Here is a 22,851-nt window from a genome sequence, read left to right on the forward strand (position 1 = left end):
CTTGTCCTGCTGTGTTACACCACTGCTATTCCAATTTTGAACTTTGTGAACAGAGGCTTTTTTGTGTTCTGAACTCTACCGGTTAATATAATAGTGATTCTGTTACAAAGGTAAAAGGAGAATAAAATAATCAGATTTTCTTTTTTCCCTTGTAACTTCAGTCCACATTTGAAGCCAAATTCCAGAAGCAGAAAGGTCAGTATCTTCTTCTTCCACAGAGGTCCTCATGGACTGACTCCATTTGAAATCAATGAGACTTTGTGAGAATCACAAATGGCATTCACAGGGAGTAATTGCAGGGTCAAGGAACAGTGTGCTGGAGCACTTACCTCTGAGTTTTTTCTCTGTGCCTATCTGTTAGCAGCAACAAAAAGTGTTCCTTTCATTTTCTTCCAGCAACGGGGCCTTTTTAAATGGATGAAGAAAAATAAAACATGAATTCATTCTTACTCAGATTTGAATTGAATGAATACAACTAATGTATAATCTTCTTTCTGCAAAGTGATAAATATTTACAGTGTGTAATGAGATTTCATGTCAAAAATTGATGATATTTATTGTGTTTTAATAAAAGCAGATTTGAAAATGTTAGTTTTATTAAAGAAAAGAAGTGTTGAAAATATTGCCATTTTCACATTTGCTTTTTCTATGGAGACCTTATACACAAAGACAGATTTTGAGCTAACTATATTACTATGGAAATCAGTTGCAACAGAGTAGAAATAGTATGAAATAATGAAAACATTAACGCTTCTTTACACCTTGTTTCATTTATTTATCTCTTAGACTCTCTATTTTTTTTCCTCGCTATTAAGGCTCACACATTTCAATATTAAAAAGGTTTTCTTTCTTTTCTCATAGTTTTGTTTCTTGATTAAAATCTCCTGAAATTATAACAAGAAACAGGCATTTCATAAGTGGCAGAAATCTGGAAGTTAAGGGCACTGCCATGTGCAGTGTCCAGGTAAAGTGCTACACAGATACTTGTGTCTCAGTGAAGAAATTATTTTCAAAGATGTATTGTTGCTAGAAAGAGACGGTATCCTCTCTCCACAATGATGAGTTCAGTCATCAGTTACTTCCAAACTGACTTATGGCTGTACCTTAACATATACTGCCATTAAGTAATCTGCTGTCTATAGAGCTCAGCTTTCTTGGGAATTTAAGACACATTAGTCAAAATATCAGTACATAGGTGCTGAGTGCTTGAAAATATCCCTGTAGTTCCTTCCATTTGTATAAAACTTTTAGTCATTTAATGTTTCACAGATAGATGAAGCAGATGATCAGATATGCTTTTAAAAGGCTAAAAACTCTAAGCAAACTCTAAACTAGTCTAATAATATTTAGTTTCCAGGTCATGTAGCTGTAAAACCCTTATTGACTGGCTAAGGCAACAGTATGTATGTTAAATTTGTAAACCATTTTCAAAAGGATAAATACCTGAGAAAAAGAGGGTTTTATGTAAGTTACAAAAATAAAAGAGGCAAAGTGAGGGCAAAAGATAGCAAGAGACGCAAAATCTAGCCTATTTTACACAGTAATATCTCTTTTTGATTTCATGCATGTACTTGCATGTGTGTATGTGCATGTATAACTCTTTAAACAGGCATTTTTACTTCAGGCAAACAGAAGGAAACCTCTTACAGCATCCCTTTAACTGGCATGAAGCCAGCCTTGCTCATTTTCTGCAGCTGGCATGAAAATAAACTCATTTTTCCAGAAGTGACCCCCATTATTTCATTTTTCCTAGCTCCCAACAAGTTGATGAGCTATAATACAAAGCAAAGCAACTAATTGTTATATGGCATCTTTGTTAGAGTAGTAGTGGCGATCAGCAGTTAGGGAGGAGGAAATAGTCTTGAGCATGTGGTAAAATGAAGATTTTTTTCAGCAGAATAAATGAGTAAAATGGCCTCAGATAGAAGCTACATACTATTTAGTTATGGATGGAGAAGGGAAGAGAGATCTTACATAAAGCAGACTAAAAATTTCTCAGAGGATTGAGAAAGCTTTTTGGAGCGTTTTGGTTTTGCTTTGATGTTTGTTTGCTTTTTGCTTTCTAAATGTCCCTTCTTCAGTTGAAATACAAGTTTCAGGTTTGTTAAGGATGGACTTCTTACTAAGAAGAGGTGTTATTCTATAGTCCTGCTCTGAAACCAAAAATAACATAATGGAGCAGGCAGTCACCCAATCAATCAGTTCAATATCCTATGAGCTGACACCAGACATAGCTTGAACTTCTGTCTCCAGGGGAGCTCCACCAAGCCAGTATATCTAAAGAGCAGATTTTTGTTGAATTGCCTGATGAAACTTGTTCCACTCTATATCAGTTATTAAATATTGATTTGAGTTGTACTTGAAGCTCAGCCTCTCATCCTCTTTCAGCATTGTGAGCAGGGGTCTATGGCTGTTCTGTTGGTAGCTGAGATCTCTCTTTGTCTCTTTTTCTTGATATTTCCTATTCTAAAAATGCACAGAAACTTCCAGGAAATTTTAACTAAAATTATAACTTATAAACTTATAACTTTAACTTAGCTTATAACACTAGAGTCCTAAGTAACTCTACTCCTGGACTGTGGACAATTCATGGGAGGCCAAAACAGAAAGACCAAGTTAAAAGATACAGCAATTTAAAGCAAGTCAGCGAGGCTATAACACAAAACTGGAAGTAGAGATTATGCCTCTATTGTAGACTATTGCAGAAGATGGGGAAGATGAAGAGAGGGATTTTATGACAATGAATGACTAACAAGACAGACAGTGCTTCCTAGACAGAAAATAAGAATAGGAGGTCATTGAAGTAAAAATGAAATATTGCAGATAAGACGTTTTGGCACCTGACATTTGCTAATGTGAATAGAAGAGCAGCAAGACGTAGTGCTGTTGAGCAAGGAGGAAAGAGGCAACTGTGATCTGTATCATAGAATCATAGAACCATAGAATAGTTTGGGTTGGAAGGGACCTTCACAGGTCATCTAGTCCAAGCCTCCTGCAATGGACAGGAACATCTTCAACTAGATCAAGTTGCTCAGAGCCCCGTCCAGCCTGGCCTTGAATGTTTCCAGGGATGGGGAATCTACCACCTCTCTGGGCAACCTGGGCCAGTGTTTCACCACTCCCATTGTAAAAAATTTCTTCCTCAGGTCTAGCCTGAATTTCCTCTCCTTTAGTTTAAAACCAGTACCCCTTCTCCTATTGTAAGAGGCCCTACTAAAAAGTTTGTCTCCATCCTTTTTACAGGCCCCTTTTAAGGATTGAAAGGTTACAATAAGGTCTCCATGAAGCCTTATCTTCTCCAGGCTGAACAACCCCAACTCTCTCAGCCTGTCATCATAGGAGAGGTGTTCTGTCCCTCTGGTCATCTTGGTGTCCTCCTCTGGATCCTCTCCAACAGCTTCATGTCTTTCCTGTACTGAGGACTCCAGAGTTGGATCATCTTCTGGATTCCATGGAACTGACTTCAAATTAAGTCTACTATCTAGGTTTCCTTAGAGGACACAGCAGAAAGGGGCAGAGCCTGGGAAAGCAGGAATGCAATCTGAGACATTCTTCTTAGCAGCAGTATGTCTAGTGCAGTCGAGTTAAAGCAAATTGGTTTTAACAGGTTATTTTTAATCCTTGTCCATTCAGCACATTCCCTTGGTACTGGGTGCACAGCTGAAGGGTAGAAATGGTGTGGGAACATTAAGCCAGGGGCAAGAAGGATGAGAAGGAAGAGTCAGGCTGTTTAAAATGGTGCTGCTACCAAGACCACTGCTCATCAGACTATGACTTTTCTAAGTGCCATGATGCAGTCCACATTTCTTTCCATGATCAAACAGCTAAAAACCTCTCCTTCACTGCACCTACACAGAGAGACAGAGGATCAGAGGATCAGTTTGGAATGAATAAATCACTTGATGAGAACTCAGGGTCCAGTTAAGAACATTTATTTTACTGAATAGCTGTAGTCCTTGGGAAGCTCATTAAAAGCTTTTAATACAAATTATATGTTAATGTTTCTCTTGGTACTTGCAGAAGGACTTGTCTTTACCAGCAGTGATTTTCTTTACCTGAAGCCCTTTCTTAATCTACAGAATGAGCAAAGCTTCTGTAGAACTATATCTTGAACTTAGGCTAGAGAGATCTTGCTACAGGCATAGACGGGGTTCTAATTATTCGAGATAACTGAACTGCAGCAAATACAGTGATACATACAATGTTTGGAACAGCTGCCTTCTACAAGATCATCTAAGAATGAGGTTTTTTGCCTTTTCATACTATATCTTTTTGATATACCTGGCAAATACAACAACTCTGAACCAGTAACAGCTTGAATGGTATGTGCACTCATTTCCCATAAGTGACAATGTTTTCTGTCTTGCTGACAACTAACCCACCTCACTGCAGAAACATGCCAGTTTGTAAGAAATAAGTAAACTGTCTGGTATCTGTGTGCAAATATAAGAATGGCAGTCACTACGTGTCTCAATGAAGTAGTACCACAGCAGCAACAATAATCTCTGTTTGGTGCTTTATCTTGTGACAGAAACCACCTTCCTAAGGAAACACACTAAATATTTTAAGTGACAGGAAAAAATGGAAAGACTGAGCTTTTGTTAGTCTCTGATGGAATGCAGTTGTTCCCTCCTATGACAGAGAACAGCAAGAGTCTTTGAAAGAGGGGAGGGGAGACAAAGTTGTATCTAAACAAAATGCTGATGGAGGGGCAGTGGTGCAGCTTCTTCCCTCTAATATGGCACATGAGAGGAAGGAAAGACCTACAGTACTTCTCTATCAGTTAATCTACTTAAGAGAGAAGCAGTAGCATGGAAAGCAACTATTATACAGTTGAAAACCCATAAGAAGAACTCAGTTAAAAGTTACCCAATGGCATGGCACCAGAAATATTGACTGTGACCTTCTGCTTTAAGGGAGAAAGGAAGAAAGCCTGCTCTAATTGGAACAGTAATGTCTATTAAAATGTTATTAAAATTTTGTTAGCACTGCTATTCTATTTAATAACATAGCATGCTAGATGGCAGGACTTGTACAACACTACTAAGACAGACCACCTATCTTAAGGCTATACTGTTGCAAACAGTTACTAAGGAGAATATATGTGAATAGTCCCCATACAGTCAATTCACAGTCTTGTGAAGACAGTGAAAAGAGTAAGTTACTCATATATGAAGCGTTTGTAGGTCAGAAAAAACATAGCAGGAGGACACAATAATGTAATGCTAAGTGTAGAAGAAGGAGCACATATAAAGAATATGGTATTTGTGAAAATATCAGATGGATGGGTCACACTGTATGTAACACAATAAAGTAGGAAGTCTTAAAATTTTTCTGTGGTTTTAAAATACCTACTGATACTGAAATGGTTTTCCATGTTATTGAAGAACATTTCCAAAGGACGTCAAGATTCCACAACTGTGAAACTTGTTCTTATTATAGTATATTTGTAAACTGACAAAGGAAACAATCTGAATAAATTATGTTAAACATTACATAACAATTCTTGTTTTATGTTTTCTGCAAAATACACTTCACGTTGACCATAGACTGGCTAGCAGTCGGAAAATGTTTCAAGATGTTGTGCACATGGCCTTGCTCTTGAAAGTGATAAATCCATACTAACTTCAACTGACAAAATTGTAAGTATGGAAATATTGCAAAAAAAAGGTTGTGAAAACTTTAGCTCACCAAGGAGATATCTGACCAACATATATCATATTCTACTGAGTTTCCTTTCCTTGGTTATCAATCTGAGATTTGCCACTGGATCAGAGCATTGATCCATCAAGTCTATAATCTTTTGCCTGTGGGAGCAGCTAACACCCTTTAAACAGTTAAAACTAGTCAAACAAAAGGCCATTAATTTAGTTACTAGTGCTCGCTGCAGTGATTATTCGACCTTTCTTCTGATCATCTTATCACATGTAGGTTACATATTTTGCTCCGATGTCTGGTGTAAATCAAGCGTAAGTCCATTTCAGTAAAGAACAATACAAAAGAGATCAGTGCTATGTGCTGAGACAGACAGGCTGACTGTCTCAGCTGGCATAAACTGGTGGGGTTGCAGAAGGGCTAAGTTATTTTACCCCAGATGAGAATCTCTTTATTGTGTCTCTCAGAATAAGCCTTTATTGAACCAAGCCCAAAGGGAGGAAGGAAGAGAAGAATGATGGAAAGAAGGAGACCAAAAGGTATGCAGGGCAGGAGTACACAAAACCCTCTTCCCCTATCACTGATTACAAATTATTATACAAGCTGAGCCCCATATTGTATACTTCATTTACAGTAATTGTACAACAGCTGTATAATAGGTGTAGTTTAAGGTATGAGTGTTGCTCAGAGTGTAGCTTAAATGTCCACAGTGAGATGTGAGTATGAATATGAATGGTCCTGACTGCATAGTAATTGGTGGTATTATGGGAGTGAATGGAAAAGCTACATATGGATGAATGGGTGGGGCTGGGGAAGGGTGCAGCACAAGAGACTAATGGTAGATTTTATTTTCTCACATAGATGCCTTTTCCTTTAAATAATTAGCCAGCGGCAGTAGAAGCAAATGAAAAGAAAGAGAAGGAGACTAGTTTGGCACGCTGAAGCTCTATACTCATTATATTAAATCATTCCAATTTCCTTCTCTTCGCCCCACCTACCTACCTATTGATCCATCCGCATTAAAGCTATAATGTGAACAACAGAAAAGTTCCAACCTGCAGCAGAAAAAAAAGAGGTTTTGAGAATATGATAGCATTAAAACAAAAACATGGTTGTATAAAATGTCTTAGCACTCAGAAAAGAAAAATCCTGGAAAGAAATAGGTCTTTTTCTTTTGCACACATGCTACTGGCTTCTGTGTGTTGCTGTTAGTGTGCTACGAAATGCGAGGTATATGCTGCTGTGAGAGAATGATGAGTTAGGAGTCAGAGCTAAGAACCAATTCATGTTGTGTTTGTTCAGTTTTGTTCTTTTATTAACATAAAATTTGGAAAGCATTGTTTTGGGTTTTTTGGTTTTTGGTTGGTTTTTTTTTTTGGTGTATATGTGTGGTGTGCTTTGTTGTTGTTGTTTGTTTGTTTTTTCTCTGTACTTATTTCTTTATCATTTTTGTGAATCCAAGAGCACAATAATCTGTCCCTTTAATACAGCTGGATATATAGTTTTCTGGCAAATTATGAAATGTTGATTATTTGGGTGATTTGAGCAGTTTATTGCTATGACCAAAATTCTCTAAGTGCAAAGCAAGGATTAAACTTCAGGGCAGGAAAATGACTTAAATAGCATTGTGAATTATTTTGCAGTATCAGAGATAGCCAATTGTATTGACAGTTCATATGAACTCAGAGGCTGATCCTGCAGATGTTAACACTTCAGAAAACTTGAGTTCAGTGTGATTTGCTCACCCAGTACATGTGCTTATGTCCACAACTGTCTGTAGGTTCTAGCTCCAGCCAAACTGTATGAATCTGATTTTACATTAGAGATTGCAGTGCAAAGCTGTATGCTAAGAAATAGCAAATTATAAGGCAATTGAAACTCATTATATATTACATTAAGACAGGAAATATATTTTATATTAAAAACTTGGCAAATTGGTGTTATGTGTATCACTGATCCTCCAAATCTTTGTTGTTTTGATAATCATTTTTTGTTTTACCAAAGACAAATTCCTAATGAAGACATTAAAACCAGAAAGCCTAGTATTGTATCAGGCTACCTATTTATAAATTCTAAGGAATAAACACAGCAAAAATTAATTACAATTATTCATGTTATTGAAAATGACAGTACATGACAAGAAAGAAGGGTCACTATTGCTCACTTCTTTTTAAGACAATCTTTGTTTACCTAGTTCCCAAGTGTTAAGAGCCTGTATGGTACATTTGCATAGGATAACTAACATATACCACACCATTTTCACGTCTGCAAGTACACGTGAGTAACCGTAATTACACGTGACACCAATTACTCTATTACTTTGTATTAAATTATAATGGAAAATTCCACTAGAGAATTGAAGCCTAATTGCATCTTAATTTGCATAATTTTGCATATTAATTACATCTCAGATGAATAATAAATTTCAGCAGATTTTTAATTTATGCATAGACACAAAAACAAGTGGAGAAATAATTTACAAAAAAATACCAGCAACTATTACTTAGGGCATTCAACTAATTTTGCTTAGTTTAGCAAAACAAAACTTGGTTTGTTTAATATAGCATCTTTAGGCTGATTGCTGTTTATTGCACAATATGTCAGTTTTAAAGCACAGAGAGAAGCTGAGCCTTTTTAATACAAAATATAAATGGTAATTCACAGCATTTTAAGTTGAGGGATTTTATATTTTTGAAAAAAATGTTTGGAGGACAGTGCTATTTAATTAATTTAAGAATGGGCTTAATTGTGATTTTTTTTTTTACTTTTAAGACATTTTATTTCGTTGCATTTTTTAATGAAGGAATAAAAAATAGAATATTAAAAGAAAAAAATCTTGATGAGGAGGTTTCTCTGTTAATCAAATGCGGAATGTTTTCTTGTTTAAAGACAGCAGTTAAGCAACTGCAATTTTGATGACTATTAGTTTCAGACAAAGGGCAAAATTAAGGCCAGGAAATGTGTGGAATTTTAAATCAACATATATTTAAATAATTCTGGAGGTATTGTGTTTATTTCAGAGTCATTTTATACACCAGAAAAATAGCTGCATAATCGAAATGCACAAAAACCATAACTTGAACCTGCAAAGCTTTTTCTAACTTCAGAGGCAACTTAATACAAGAAGTTACCTCCATTACATTCAGCTGGACTAGTCACATATATAAAGTTAGGCAGATAAGAAAGAACAGAGTCTATAACCTTATTTCCTCTTTTTTTGCCTACCAGTTTTCCTATAGATATCGGTAAAAAAATCTATTTATATTTTGCATTTCTCCATATAGCTTATTTAAGTAAAAATATTAACAGTACAAATTTCACAAAAATAATTTGCTTCTGTGAATTTCTGCCACATTATCAACCTACTTACTGCTTTTCAATCTAATCTGTAAGTGAAGTCCCTTTACACCGCCAATTCATTCCAAATCCTAATCTGGTATTATGTCTTTTGTACCTGCTACCACGATCAATCTGAGACTGCTTGCATGAAGGATAATTCTATTGAGCATATGCCAAATTGTGCAAAAGGAATGGACATCCATGTTTTAATAAATCAGGAGACTCTTAAGATGAATGAAATGTTCATCTTCTCCTTTGGTCAAAAAAAAAAAAAAAAACAAAACAAAAAATCAAAGATAAACAACCTCCCCCCCAACCAACAAAAAAATCACGACAACAAAAACCCCAAACAAACAAAAACAAACAAAAAAACCAAAACCCTAAATAAGCTTATCTCTTTCCAACTTGTTTTGTACTTCTGCCGCTGTAGAAGCTGTGCAGAATCCAGCAGGAGACCATGTAATCTGCAAGAGTCCACTCTATATATCTTCTGCCACAGTTGTCTGAGTTTTACTGGTTGCAGTGGTCTGGGAGATTTTGAAAAAGAACACTTCACAGCGTATGTTTACATTGTACCAGTTACAGATCACTATTTTCACTTGTCAAGCAGGAATCTGATCTGATGAATACCAAGCTATTATTTTTAATCCTTGCTTTATTTTACAGTGACATGTTTTAAAATTAATATATCCGCAGGAAAAGTTTTCTTTTTCCTCAGAAAGCATCGAATGCAGCAAATGTGGTTTTGTTGTGATGTCTATAGTTTCATGTCTCTGGTTTGGTATCGGGTGCCTGTCACTTGGTTCCATCTGCAGAGTACACAAAATCCCATTAGTAGCAGCATCTTTAGTAGCCTTCTTGTTAAAAGTTAAACCAGTTTAGCTTTCAAAAATAGCATTCTAATGAGGATCGAGATTGCCCTTTTACTTTCTGAACATCCTATTTGGCAGGGTTCAGATAAGCAGAGGGAAATTGCACTGAATGAAGTGGTGATATGAATTTTCAACTGTTAAACAATAGTTCCCTCTCATGGACGCTATGCGCTACCGCAGCTTGTGACATGCATCTGGAGAGTAAAAACATTTTTTAAACAAAAAGACATTTTACTTTTTCCACGTACGAACCACGAAATATTTGCTGACAGAGGGGAGAAACGATGGTCCCTACAAAACTCCCCATTCTCAAAATCTCTCGCAGATGCAACTGGAGTTGCAAGGTCTTTTCTGAAACACTTTGCAAGGAGATGCGCTTTTTCTTTTCCTTTAAGGTATTTAAACTATGAGAATAGATACTTATCAGGTAGTTTATAATAATGTTAGGTATTGTTTGAAATATTTTATTCAGTCCTGAATGAAAAACCTAGCATTTTGTTTCAATAAAGTACAAGTTGACATAAGTAACTTGGTTAAATGAGATTATGTTGGTTCCTGTGTTTTGTAGTTACACTTAACACCAGCTTTTGACATCTTGAGATTGTGTTTGATCCTGCAAGATAGAAAAGCCTGACTCTCCTTTTGGGATTTGGAAGTGGAAAGTATTTCCTATTCTCTGCACTGGGTCTGTGAATTCTATTCCCACATCATTTTCTGCCTCTCTTGGATGCCCACTGCTATATTCTGGGAAAAACTTATCTACTTTTGTCTTCCTTAAAGCGATATTATTTAGTTCTCATGCTGACTACCTCTGTAAAATCATGTTGCTTCCTCCTTCTACAGTCAGGACACACAGGACTCTGCATGAAGTTAAAAGTGAACTTATCAGTATATTTTCTGTATCTGCTTGCCCTTAAATAAATTCCTTTTAATCTTCTACAAATCTATCTGGGCTTTGAGTGTTAACATTCTCTAGCTTTGTTTTGGAAATCAAAACTAGGTTGAAACAGCAATCTTGGACAGATGTGTTTCAAAAGCTCTGTGTTATCTCTCTTTTAGAAAGCATAGGTCAAGTTGCCTGGTTAGCAAACGCATAGACAAAAGACTGAGGCCAGATGATAAATGGTGTTTTTCCAGGATATGATTTTCCAGGTTTGACCTTACATCAAGACAACTAGGATATGCTATTCCTTACATTACATGTTTATTGTGGTACAAGTCATTCTTGCACATATGTCAACAAAAATTCGTCTTGATTTCAGGATTGCAAAGGTCATAATGAAATTTTTAGAATTAGATTTGAAACCTAAAATATTTATCTAATGATTTTGGTATCTTTTAGTATCTTCACATGTTTTGTAAAGATTCTGCAGATGGAAGACTATGGAAATGCTAATAAAATGTTTAGGCTACTACATTAAAAAACTATTTCAGAGTTAAGAAATAGAAAACAAAGATTCCTGGAAGCTGAAGGAGTATCCTATGAAGTATGTTGCATGCTTGTCCTACCCTTATAGGTTTCCTAGGCTTCTGTTACTGACTACTGTTAGAGACAAGATCCTGTGCTGAATTTTCCTGTTCTTTCAGTCTGGAACACAATGATCAGCCTTTTTAGAAAAATGGGTGAAATTCAATAAATTAGATTCTCTGCATTTATTTAAAAAAAAAAAAGGTTTAAACTGTTAAAGGTCCAGTGCAGCTATTAAAATCAATTTAACACTGGTTTTGAGCAGGATTCCATTCTGGCATATTGTGGAATATTTTGTTAATTTTCAAAACTGTAAGAAATTTTCTTACAAAAATGTATGATTTTTCAATGTGAATTTCAAAGCTCAGGTAATGGTTATAATTTTAAAATTAGTCACTAATGCTTTTGACATTTTTAATGTAATGTCATTATCAAATTCATGTAATATTTGTAAAAATTTATTGCATGTACAAAATAAGAAAATAACAGTGCAAAAGCCATGATTCTGCAAGTCAGACTGTGGAGCTTTGGGCAAGTATCAGATACTGGTTCAAAGGCCTGACAAATAATTTCTACTGTTTGTCTATAAAGTGTGGAAGAAGGTGTGTCGATGCTTCTCCAAACTGCTTTATCCTTATTCTGATTAACTCAAAATTAGAAGTTAATTCTTGGCTTCTTTTCAGAAGGTGAACTGCAAGTATTTGTTCCCACATTTATATGATGTGGATGTCTAGCTTCAGGGAAATGATTTATAATAGTAACTCATTTCACACGGGAGTATCATACATATAACTGAATCCTAATTTCTCTCCTTTTTAACTCTAATTGTCCCATTTCACCATACTGTGCACCTGTAATACTAGAGATAAATAGGCTTCTTTGAGGCTGTAATGGTAATTTTTGTCATCCTTGTCCACCTCCAGGAGCATCATGTCTGTTTCCACTAGCAACAGGAGATGAAAAGGATGATTCACAAACCTGGGGCAGCCATGCCTTATGTAGGTATCATCTTGCCCAAGTGACCAAGCTGGAGTGTCCCTACTGAGTTTTAGAATTCAGAACTTACCTGACATGTTTTAATTTTAGGGTGTTGCTGCATTTTCCACAACTTTTTGAAGTTAGATACCACAAATTTTGGTGTTTTGTGAGATTTGCACGTGCATTACAGTGTTGTTGAAGTATGAGCTATGTTTACAACACAAACCAAACCCATCTACACTGGAATCACAAAACTAGAACAGCAAAGCATGCGCTATACAGTCAGGGACTGGCTGCTACTCCTTGAAGCAAAGAAGACCTAGGACACGGAGCCCCAGCAGCAGCAAGTACTGGCATGATTCTCTCATTGATGTCTGAAGCCACTTTGAATTAATTTAGGACCTGTGAGACAGTGTCTATAGGGTAGACTTTTCTGTAGCGGTCGCCTCTACTCCATAGCAGTGGCAAATCTACAGCTTTGACTACACAGGGTTCTCCCCATCCTATTGATCACCTCTGCCTTTACCCTTATGCTTTTTTTTCCATGCAGGGCATCCTGGCTTTGAATTAATCTTGATCAGTCATCTTTGAGGTTACAAAACTCACTGCTGAGAAGCCTGGTGGTGGGTCTGGTGTGAATAAGGAGGCACTTAAGAATGACGGGCTTATACAGGTACTGGGAAATACAGGAGACTTCTGGTTTGACATCTGAATATGTGGAAGAAAATGCTATAGAGATTTTGGGTAATCCTTTGTTTTCATTTATTGTTGGTGGGGGCAGGGTATGTGGTTGGTTTGGTTTTAGATGTATTGAAACCAGTTTTGTTCTTTGTTACATCATTCTGGAAGTAAAAACAGGAGAAAGAAGTGTTGCATTAAAACTGACCCATTTCTCTAGTTGACAAGCAGACATTGGGAATCAAATCCAGGAGTTGAGCCAATTGCAGTATTTGTCATGTGATTTTTTTTCTACTCTTTTTCACTTATATACTTGCAATGGACAGCATAGCAAGAAAAAATACTTCTGTCCTGTTTAGTTAAGAGAGTCGGAAAGAACATTCAACGTACAAGGTACGAATATATGAGTATCTCTCAGATGAATGGATGTTACTTTATTCTTCAGAGACCTTTGATCTACTCTTCTCCTTAAACTAGCCCGTCATTAATTATTCATAACATTGCTAGTTTCCATCTCTGCTTCTACTTTCAAATCTCACCTTTGGAAGGCAAGATTTGCTGAGTCAGTCACTTTAAGTGGAGTAGCTCAGTATTTTACTTTTTTTCTGTAGTTTATTTTTAATATTTAGCACCCATGAATGTTAATCAGGAAGGGGAGGTATTGGAGAAATCCTATTCTTTTATAAATCAGCAAAATATTAGCTACTACGGACTGAAAAAAAAAAAATCTCATTGTGATTTTATCTGCCAAAACATTTTTGGGTTACTAAGCTGCTTACCATGTTCTTTGTCTTCTATCCAATATATAAAAAGACTGTTTAAAAACTGTGTGAAAATTTTCAAAAACACCTTTAAAAGATTCCAATACTTAAAGTGATTTGGATAATTGTGTTCAATGGTAGCCATTATTTAAAAATATAATTAGTTGCTGAACTCAGAGAAGGAGGGAAATTTCTGCAGGTGTTTCTCATTATTTGCTATGAATACAAAATATCCGCATAAATTACCATTATTATTTCAATGTATACTAAGAGACAATAAAGCATTAGCAAGCAAAGAAAAATGTTGTTGACCCACAATCTGTGTTAGCAGCAGAGTTTTGGCCTTCAGTGCACATGTGCAACAGCATTCAAGATTGAAATTATAGTTTTGCACCTGTAACAACATTAAGTACATAACAAAAGTGCATCAGAAAGATATTGAAAATGCAAAGACATTAGGAGAAAGAGTGTAGTACATGCCTGTAACTGTGAACGACACGAAACAGGTATTGACAGGCAGAGGTTCTCATTCTGTATTAAGGCTTCAGGCAAAGGAAGTCATCCCTTCTCATAACTTCCATAAGGATCTGAACTTCCAAGAGTCTCTTCTGTACTTTATTGATGCTGCTACAAAAAATTTACATGTAAAATACTGAGACTAATTAAGACCTTCTTACTTCTGAGACCAATTAAGACCTTCTTACTTCTAGCTCTGGTTCTGAGCAAGAGATGTTCTATAAATTTGGGAAAGTTTCTATTTCTTATTTTGTGAAGTGGAACAACAGTGATTATGAGATGAACAAAAAAGTGAAAAATTCAAATTATCTACTAGATTGATCATTTCAAATATATGCATTTTCTATGAATACGTGAGAAAAAAATCAGACAACCTTGAGTTTCATAGAAATTCATTCAATCTGAGAAACTTGAGGTTACTTGATTTATTCACTGCATTATATGTTACTTTTGAAAGAGCCCTTGTAAAAACAAGTTTTGATTAGTTTACTGAAATGTTAATGGAAAAATCAGCATTGATTCATTGTAAGGAAAGTTTTATCTTTCCTATCTGAAAGACTTTTGTTTTCATCCTTTTGTTTCTAGAATTTTATTCCATAAAGGGGAAATGATAATAACATGAAATCAATACACACTCATAAATAATAAAGAAATTATTAATCTCTTATTGATTGTGAACGCTTTGCATCTTGCCACAGTAGGTAGTATTCAAAGTACCCCACCAGGGTAATTTGCCTTGGAGGAAGGAACAAGTCTTCTTACAGTACATATTCATGATGGAATGATCTCCACATGAAAATTATTTTTACACTTTAAAGTTCATGAATTGATGAGGAAGGTATGCCCTGAAGTATTTGTACTGTGAGCAGATTTTGTGTTTTACAATGCAACCCTGTGATGTTTCATTACATTAATGGAGATGCAGTCTAGCTGAGACATGAGTCCACAAATGGTCTGGAAGAGTGAAGAATCAAAACTAGAACTCCTAACAGAAAATATTAATCTCCTTTACAAATAAGTTTTTGTACAAGACCATAAACTTTCGGATTAGTTTTACAAAAAACTAGAAAGCACCATATCTCTCATTTGCCTAGAAAACAGCTCCATTTAAAGTAATACATTTACAGACCTATTTCTCCTCTTAAGAAAATTGTATAACTTAAAATTCCGTGTGGTATACTAATACTTTTAACAGTTCGAGAGAATAGCTTGATACTAGCAATGAAAACTATACAGCACTGATCTCCCTAATTTTGGTGGTGTATCACACTAACATGAAGGAACAGTTTTATTCATTCTTTCTTCTGAGATTAAGTGTAATTGGTTTAAAGAGATAATCATTCTTTTGTTTGAGTTTTATGCATTTCTTATGAAGAGCTAACACATTTTTCTGCAGTCTGACAAAGTGAACAGTCTTTTATCCTCATTTCCCAGTGGATAAATACTTTGTTAATTAATAAAGTATTATACTAGTATTTAGTGTCTGCATTTAACTGTGGAAGGATTTTATTCAGATTATGTTAATAGATTGTCCGCTTTATTTTTGCATTAATTACAACCTTTTCCTGTGATGTTGTCATAAGAGAATTGTCACTATGAATACACGGGGCTTTTTTGGATTTTTTTTGCTTGAATGTTCTGAAATGCTTGTTACATATTGTTACTTATGCTATTAAACTGGATGTTTAATTATTTGCTGAGAATTATATCAGTTGCAAATTCAACTTTTCCTCGACTTCCTAGTTGTTTACATATTTGTCCTGACATACATACATACATATCTGTATATAAGTATTTACTAAGCAACATGTACAGATAGCAAACAAATTTAAGACTGTTTTGGATTTTCTTGGTCCATTTTTATCTGATTATTTGGCTTTTTAATGTCAACTAAATCGCACTGTATATTGGTACAGCTGCTGAATGGCTGTGATTTCTCTTTAAGGAAGACTGAGGAATGTGGAAAAATAATCACTATGAAAGTAAAATTTCACCATATATACTTTTGTTTGGGGCAACAGAGCAGTTCTGAAGTATTGCTGAACTATGGCTGTTCAGAGAAACATGTAAGTCCAGTGACTGATTTTCTCACCTAGTCTGTAAGACAACATATGTATGCAGGAATCTAAGGAGCTTCACATAGCAGTACTGTGGGACATTCTTATTTAGCCTTTGCCCAAGTCTATCAAGTGAGATGAGGAAACTGTTTCATTTTTCAAAGCTTTTGGCCAAATTTCATTCAAATGGGAAATTGTTATCTCTCTGCCATGATGGGAAAGCCAACTGTATTTCTTGTTTTATTTCATATCTAAAGACAGAGATAAAGAACATTTGCAGACACTAATAGTAGCCCCTGTCTTCCTGGGCACTTAAAATTTTTTGAACCTCATTACTTTCTGTGGAAGTCTGGCCATACCAACCTGTACTTAGAAAACACATGACATTTGTAGATACACACAAATCTGGAAGACACCTGAAGAGGCTATTCAGAATAAGCCATGTTCTAAAATATATTTCAATTCATTACTATTTTTTTCTTCACCACTACCCAATGATTCGGCTGAACTGTTGGTATATTGGTACTAAAGGAAAAGTCAAGTTTTCATTGTAACAGTTTAGTATTCTAAGCTTGATGCTCTTGTTTTCAAGTGAAAGGCTGTCTAAAGGCATAGTTTATTTAAGAAAAAAACAAACTGTCAGTAAGCATAGCAAAGATAATTATCCTGTGTGCTTCATTAAAACTGTTTGAGTTACTAAAGATATGTTAGGGGAGTTTCCAAATCAGAGCTTAACCCAGGTACAACATTTCATGACTCAGAAGGCAAATAACTATTGATGGACTATCACTCTGCTACCCATGGCTTTTTAATAATTGTATCTATTAACAACATGCCTAAATTAAAAAAAAAAAAAAAAGAAAAAAGAAAGGAAATACTGATTTGCGTGTGTTAAAACTGATGATCCATGCATCACTGCCTACCACCAGAACATGATTCTCAGCACTCCTCATGTACCCATGGCAGCCTCTGCTCAGACACGTCGAAACCTGGAAGAATTGAAGTTTTGCAAACAGAGATCAAGGTGCATTGGCAAAGCTACCTGCAAAAGCATCCACAACACATGCCCAAGTGTGTATGCCTGGATCTAGCTAGACCTCTCTGCTGCTGTTTTTTGTGTTGCATTATTCAGCTTCACCTAGGAAAATAATGTTAAAATGGTGATAAATCTGTGTGTACTTGTAACTATTTTACAGCATATAAAACACTCTACTATCAAAATATTGATATGTTTGTTCGGTTTACTGACCACACACAAACAAAACTCTGAACTGAGTGTTAAATAGGGCCAATTAAGTTCAGGCATGGGAAGTCCTCCCTGGCAACGTGCGTGCCGGCAACTTTCAGCTGGTGGATCTGAAAGACAGAATGCATTTGTTTCATTTTTAAGACATTAATTTCTCTTTCGAGTGCTTACAGACTTTGGGAGGCATGAAGACACATTCAAAGGGTACAACTACAATAGCATTTTTGTTCAGATCAGGAGCATGTTTTTGTAGCGAATCACTCAATAACCCCCACTTACCATGCTTTTGTTTGCATTTTGTAGTAGTTCGTTCTTTCAGATGGAACTAAAGTAGAAGTTATGCTCTATGATGTGCACCTCATGCACTCCCATCAGGTGTTCAGAACAGGACAGACCAAACCTGGTCCAAGTAACCCCCTCTGAAACTCATAGAGTGTTGATGTCAGATGTTTAGCATCAACTGTTTTGTTCCACAGATCTGTTCCTAATGTACAACACTATTTGCTAATGTAGACTTGGCTAAAAGTATATCTCAGAGGATCTGCTAACAAGTAGATACTCACATTGCATGAAATAAGAATGTCATCCTCACAAAACCTTGCAATACACTCCAAATGGGAAATCCATATTACATAAAAGTTCTTAATCTTCTCCTGTTCAAGGTGATTAGAGATCCTTGAGAAAACAACATGTATGACATCTCCCCTGTGTTTAAACACTTCCCAGTTTCCTGGAGTACAGCTTGTGAAGCTGGAGCCTTTCTCCACTCTGAAAACTGCCTGCCTCTGATGCCATCATCTTACCAGCTGCTCCTTCTTAATCTTCTTGATAACACTGCTAGACCTGGGAGGCAAAGCAGAAGACGTAGGTAAGACTGACAGCTACCAAGCGGGAGATGAGCCACCAACTAGAAAAAAAAAAAAAAAGCCCACCCTTTTTCATCAATTAAAAAAACAGGTGCATAAGGGCAGCTTTACTCCTCTACATCAGAGATATTGACTGAAACGCCTGCTGGAAAGAAAACTGAAAAAAATGAAAACTTAACAGCACAAAGGTGATCTTCTGTTAGCATAAAACCTAGTGTTTCTGTGGTACAGAACTGAGAAGACGAGAATGCATTTGTTCTTTGGAATGAAGTAATTTTTTTTAATTGCCGTGAAATGTTTAGAGTAACGAGCAGACCAGTATTAGCAGGTTTTCTAGATAAACAGGAATCTTTGTCATCAAGCATGTTAAAATCTGATGCTAACACATTGCTACCTTTAAAGTGGAACATTTTTCTTTATAAACCTCTAAATATTGTGATAGGTATCAGTTGCCGTTCATTTAAGGACAGTGATGTAACATGGCTGGAATTTCAGAAGCAAATCTGCAGAACCTATCATATTTTTATAATATATTTGGAGACTTTCCAATTCATGCTGTCAGTATAAGACTAAGATGGGCAGTACCATTTGACTATTTTTTGATGATGCAGCTTAACAGTTTGTTTGGAAGGCCCTGGGCAATTTGATTAGTGTTGTTTGATGGAGCAGTGTCATCAGCATGAAGTGGAACAGTTCTGCTTTTAAGTGTCTGGCAGGAGATCCGAGTTTCTGAGCATCACACAGGCATAAGCAATAAACAACATGTTATTGTACATTCCATTTTATATTTTTATAGCTGAAGAAAATTAATAATGCATGAGCATCCAATAGGTTTCCACAAGACTCTGCCTTCAAAATAAAAACACAAACTACAGCTTCTGGTAGTACAAATGTCTGTACTTCATATCTGTGAGCACACTTTCATTTCTCTTGAGGCAACAAGAACCTGGGCTGAATTCTGGCCTTGCTGAAGTCAGAGCTCCACTATATTCAGATGTACCAGCATCTCACCCTGGTTTGTAGTGCTGAACTGTGGCAATGTTGCTGCTCTGGAGACTGCATCAGGTGCTGCTGCTAGGCAGTGCAGATGGAGAAGCAATCTCTCTTTGTAATGCTCAGCTACCCTTTTGTTCTCCCATGTTGAGGTCACAGAATACAGATATTGTATAGACTTTCCTGCATCAGAGGATATATACAAATTCAGACTTCTGTATGCCTGGGCTCTAAAAATTTGCCCCTTTATGGATATTTGTCTTCTGCCAAGAAAAGTCTTCCAGATTATTAATCACCTGATATTGCGCTAGAGGAAGGACAGAGGTGTAATGGGGCTGTTACCAGGTAGAAACTTGATAGTGACTGCCGCTAACCATGCTTTTTTGACCTGAACTGTTACAAAAGCACAACAGCTAGGCTGCTGTCTGTGCTGGTGTCCATACCAGGGCCACCGTATGAACACTGGCTATTTTAAACTCTGGGGTAGGATTTATTGGTTGACGCATAAACAGAAAAAGAAACGCCTTGGAATTGAGTATTATAACCCAATGAGATAGTTAGTATTATTACCAAAGTAATAGTAAAAGTATTTTCAACTTGTATCTTGCAGATGAATCATTCTGTGTTTCATGAGATGGAGCTGGGATGGATTTAAATGGCATGAGAACTTAAAAACATTTTCTGCTCTTTTGATACAGCTGCAGACAGAGCCAAAATCCTAGGTGTTTATTTACAAAATCTTGGATGATCTGCCATTCAATTAGATGAAATACTGTTTTTCCTTTTGCCTTACCCAGTTTCTATACGTGGTTTACAACTGCAGTTGCATGGTCACACGTTTGGGTCTGTGAAGTGTGGGATTACGTCACAGTTATGCATTTAGCCAAAGTTAGGATTGAATTGCATAGAGCACATAAATCAATGTTAATATTGCTTGTGAGAAAACAGATAAAATCAGATTTAGCATAACATTGGAGCACTGTGGATTGGTGATACCTAGTATAGCAACGAAGTCTGGCTGGCAGATTTACTTCCACAGGTTTTTGAACAAATATTAATAATTGGAAAAAGCATATTGTAGTTTAGGACTTTATGTTGTGGCTGTGATGTTTCTCTTCTACTTTGAAGTATTCTGAAACCTGATTTACTATATCACATAAGATAAAATAAATAAGATCAAAGGCAAAGCTAAAATCTAGAAAGTCAGCCTCTCTTCCCTGCCTTTGGCAATGAACTAGTCTTGGCTTGTGTAACCCACCATTACCAGAAGTCAGGCTGAATTCAAGCATTCTTGGTGTTATATGAAAATCTTTGTTTTCATTTCACAAGAGCTGGGCTTAAGGGAATTCCTTAACATAATTTTTTAAAACACAACTATTTTAAGCTGAAAGCTGGGAGACAGATATTTGATTTTCATTTCTTGTGTTTGATTACATAGAGTGACACCTGATGGCTGCATAGAAGATTGACTTGATAACACACATTGTGATAGATTAACAGATTTGCAAACCAGAGGGATTCTTCTATTAATGTGAGCCACCTGCACATTAGCACAAACCTTATCATTTCATCAGGTGATTCTTATCTAACACACCCTTAGTGAAATGTTGCCATTGATTGCCTGGAAAACTAGTGGAGTCTTCAACAGGTTGAAGTGTTTCAGTAAAATGATATAAACTGCATTTATGTAGCCTTACATCTAGTTGCCTGTTTGGCTCCCTGCTTTTTGCATTTTGTTTGGGTTTGTTTGTTTGTTGTAGTTTCTTTTTAAAGATAATTTTGGATTAAAGACTTCAAGGGCTAGAAAATCTACAATTTTCATGGGTAAGTTCTGGTATTTATATACCCTTGTGGTTAACAAATATATGTATCTCACTTGTTTATTTTTTTCTTCCACGAATTTTTTAATCTTGGCTAATAATTGTGGAACATACATGTGATCATGTCAGGTTTTTTTGGATAATATTGTTTCCTCTAAAGGACCTGGGAAGTGGGGGGCGAGACAAAGAACTTCATAGGTGTTTTCAGTGAAGACTGGAATTTCTCCTGCTTACAGTATGAGAAAAGAATTTATAATAAAATGCAATTTTGGCTTTTTTTTTTCCTGTTCACATTTAGTCTTTGTGGCTGTACACCCAAAGCACATCCTTATGTGTGTCTCTTCAATGTGATAAGTAGATAAATATCCACTGGGGACAGAGTAAATTTCAGATTAGGGATTTAGCTTAATCAGAAGAAGAAAATGAAGCTCAAAACCAAGGGGGCAAGTTGCAAAATCTGGTTAAATTAGTTTTGATGTGGTTAAAAGTCTGATAGCTTATATGTTTAGTAAAATAGATCAAGATTTTATGTGTTATGTTACTTACAATAACTCTTGATTTTTATTATTAAAATAGCATTTTACGTTGTTTTAGCCAATTTAAATAAAGAACAGACAGAAGAGTATTTAAAATGAGATTACTTTAAATGTAAACTGATGAACTCACTGGAAAAGTGTTGATCAACACTTATTAGCTGTTTTTCATGGTAATGATTAAGGGAAGACAATAAAGAACCCTTTATAGATAAAGTATAATATTTTCAGAAGTAAGGTCCCACTTTTCACATCAATAGTTTCATGTTTCTTAATATTTAAAGATTTTATAAGTGGCTGTATGAAAGCTTTTATGGTAATATATAGATATGCTACGATGTTAAGGATTTAGATTACTTAGGAGTGGAAGCAAACAAGATCAAAAATACGAGGGACAATGCAAAGCAGAGTCTTATAAAAAGGCTGCCTTTATAGCTCATCAGTGCAAATTTCTTGTCAAAATGCTCCTTGAGTTAAGTAAGGGTTACTTATTCATGTGAACACCTGACTTATAAAATCAATCAAGCACTGATATCAAAGATGTCTGGCTTTTGCATCTATTCAGGTTGATGCTTCCATTAACTTAACTTCATACTCTAAAAGCCTGTTTCATTTCTAAATATGCTGCGTATAACTCATTAACATCAGAGCCCCCAACAGTAATTGCCTGAAAGTGAGTAAAGAAAATCGGAAAAGATGAAGAGCTGAATTACCACTTAATGAAAGAGGAAAAAAAAATACAGACAGACATTTAAATTGACTGTTGTGTAGCAGCAGGTCTCTTCTCTATGGAAAACATTGCTGTATGTGGTTTTTTTAAGATTTTTTAGACTGCATTTACAGTTTGTGCTGAGATGTTTAAAAAAAATGTTAAGTAATACTAAATACTGGTTAAAGCCTCAATGTACTCCTAGAAGGAAGCTTACTCAGGAATTATGCTTGTTAATGATCTTTTTGCGTGTATTCACAATATATTATGCTTCTTCACTGTACATACTGTTATGTCAGTCTCTAGAAAGGTATTAAGAATGCAGTAAAACTCGATTTTTGAGAAAGTGTGAAGTATCAG

The sequence above is a fragment of the Caloenas nicobarica genome, chromosome 2, assembly GCF_036013445.1.
Source record: "Caloenas nicobarica isolate bCalNic1 chromosome 2, bCalNic1.hap1, whole genome shotgun sequence".
Lineage (NCBI taxonomy): Eukaryota > Metazoa > Chordata > Aves > Columbiformes > Columbidae > Caloenas > Caloenas nicobarica.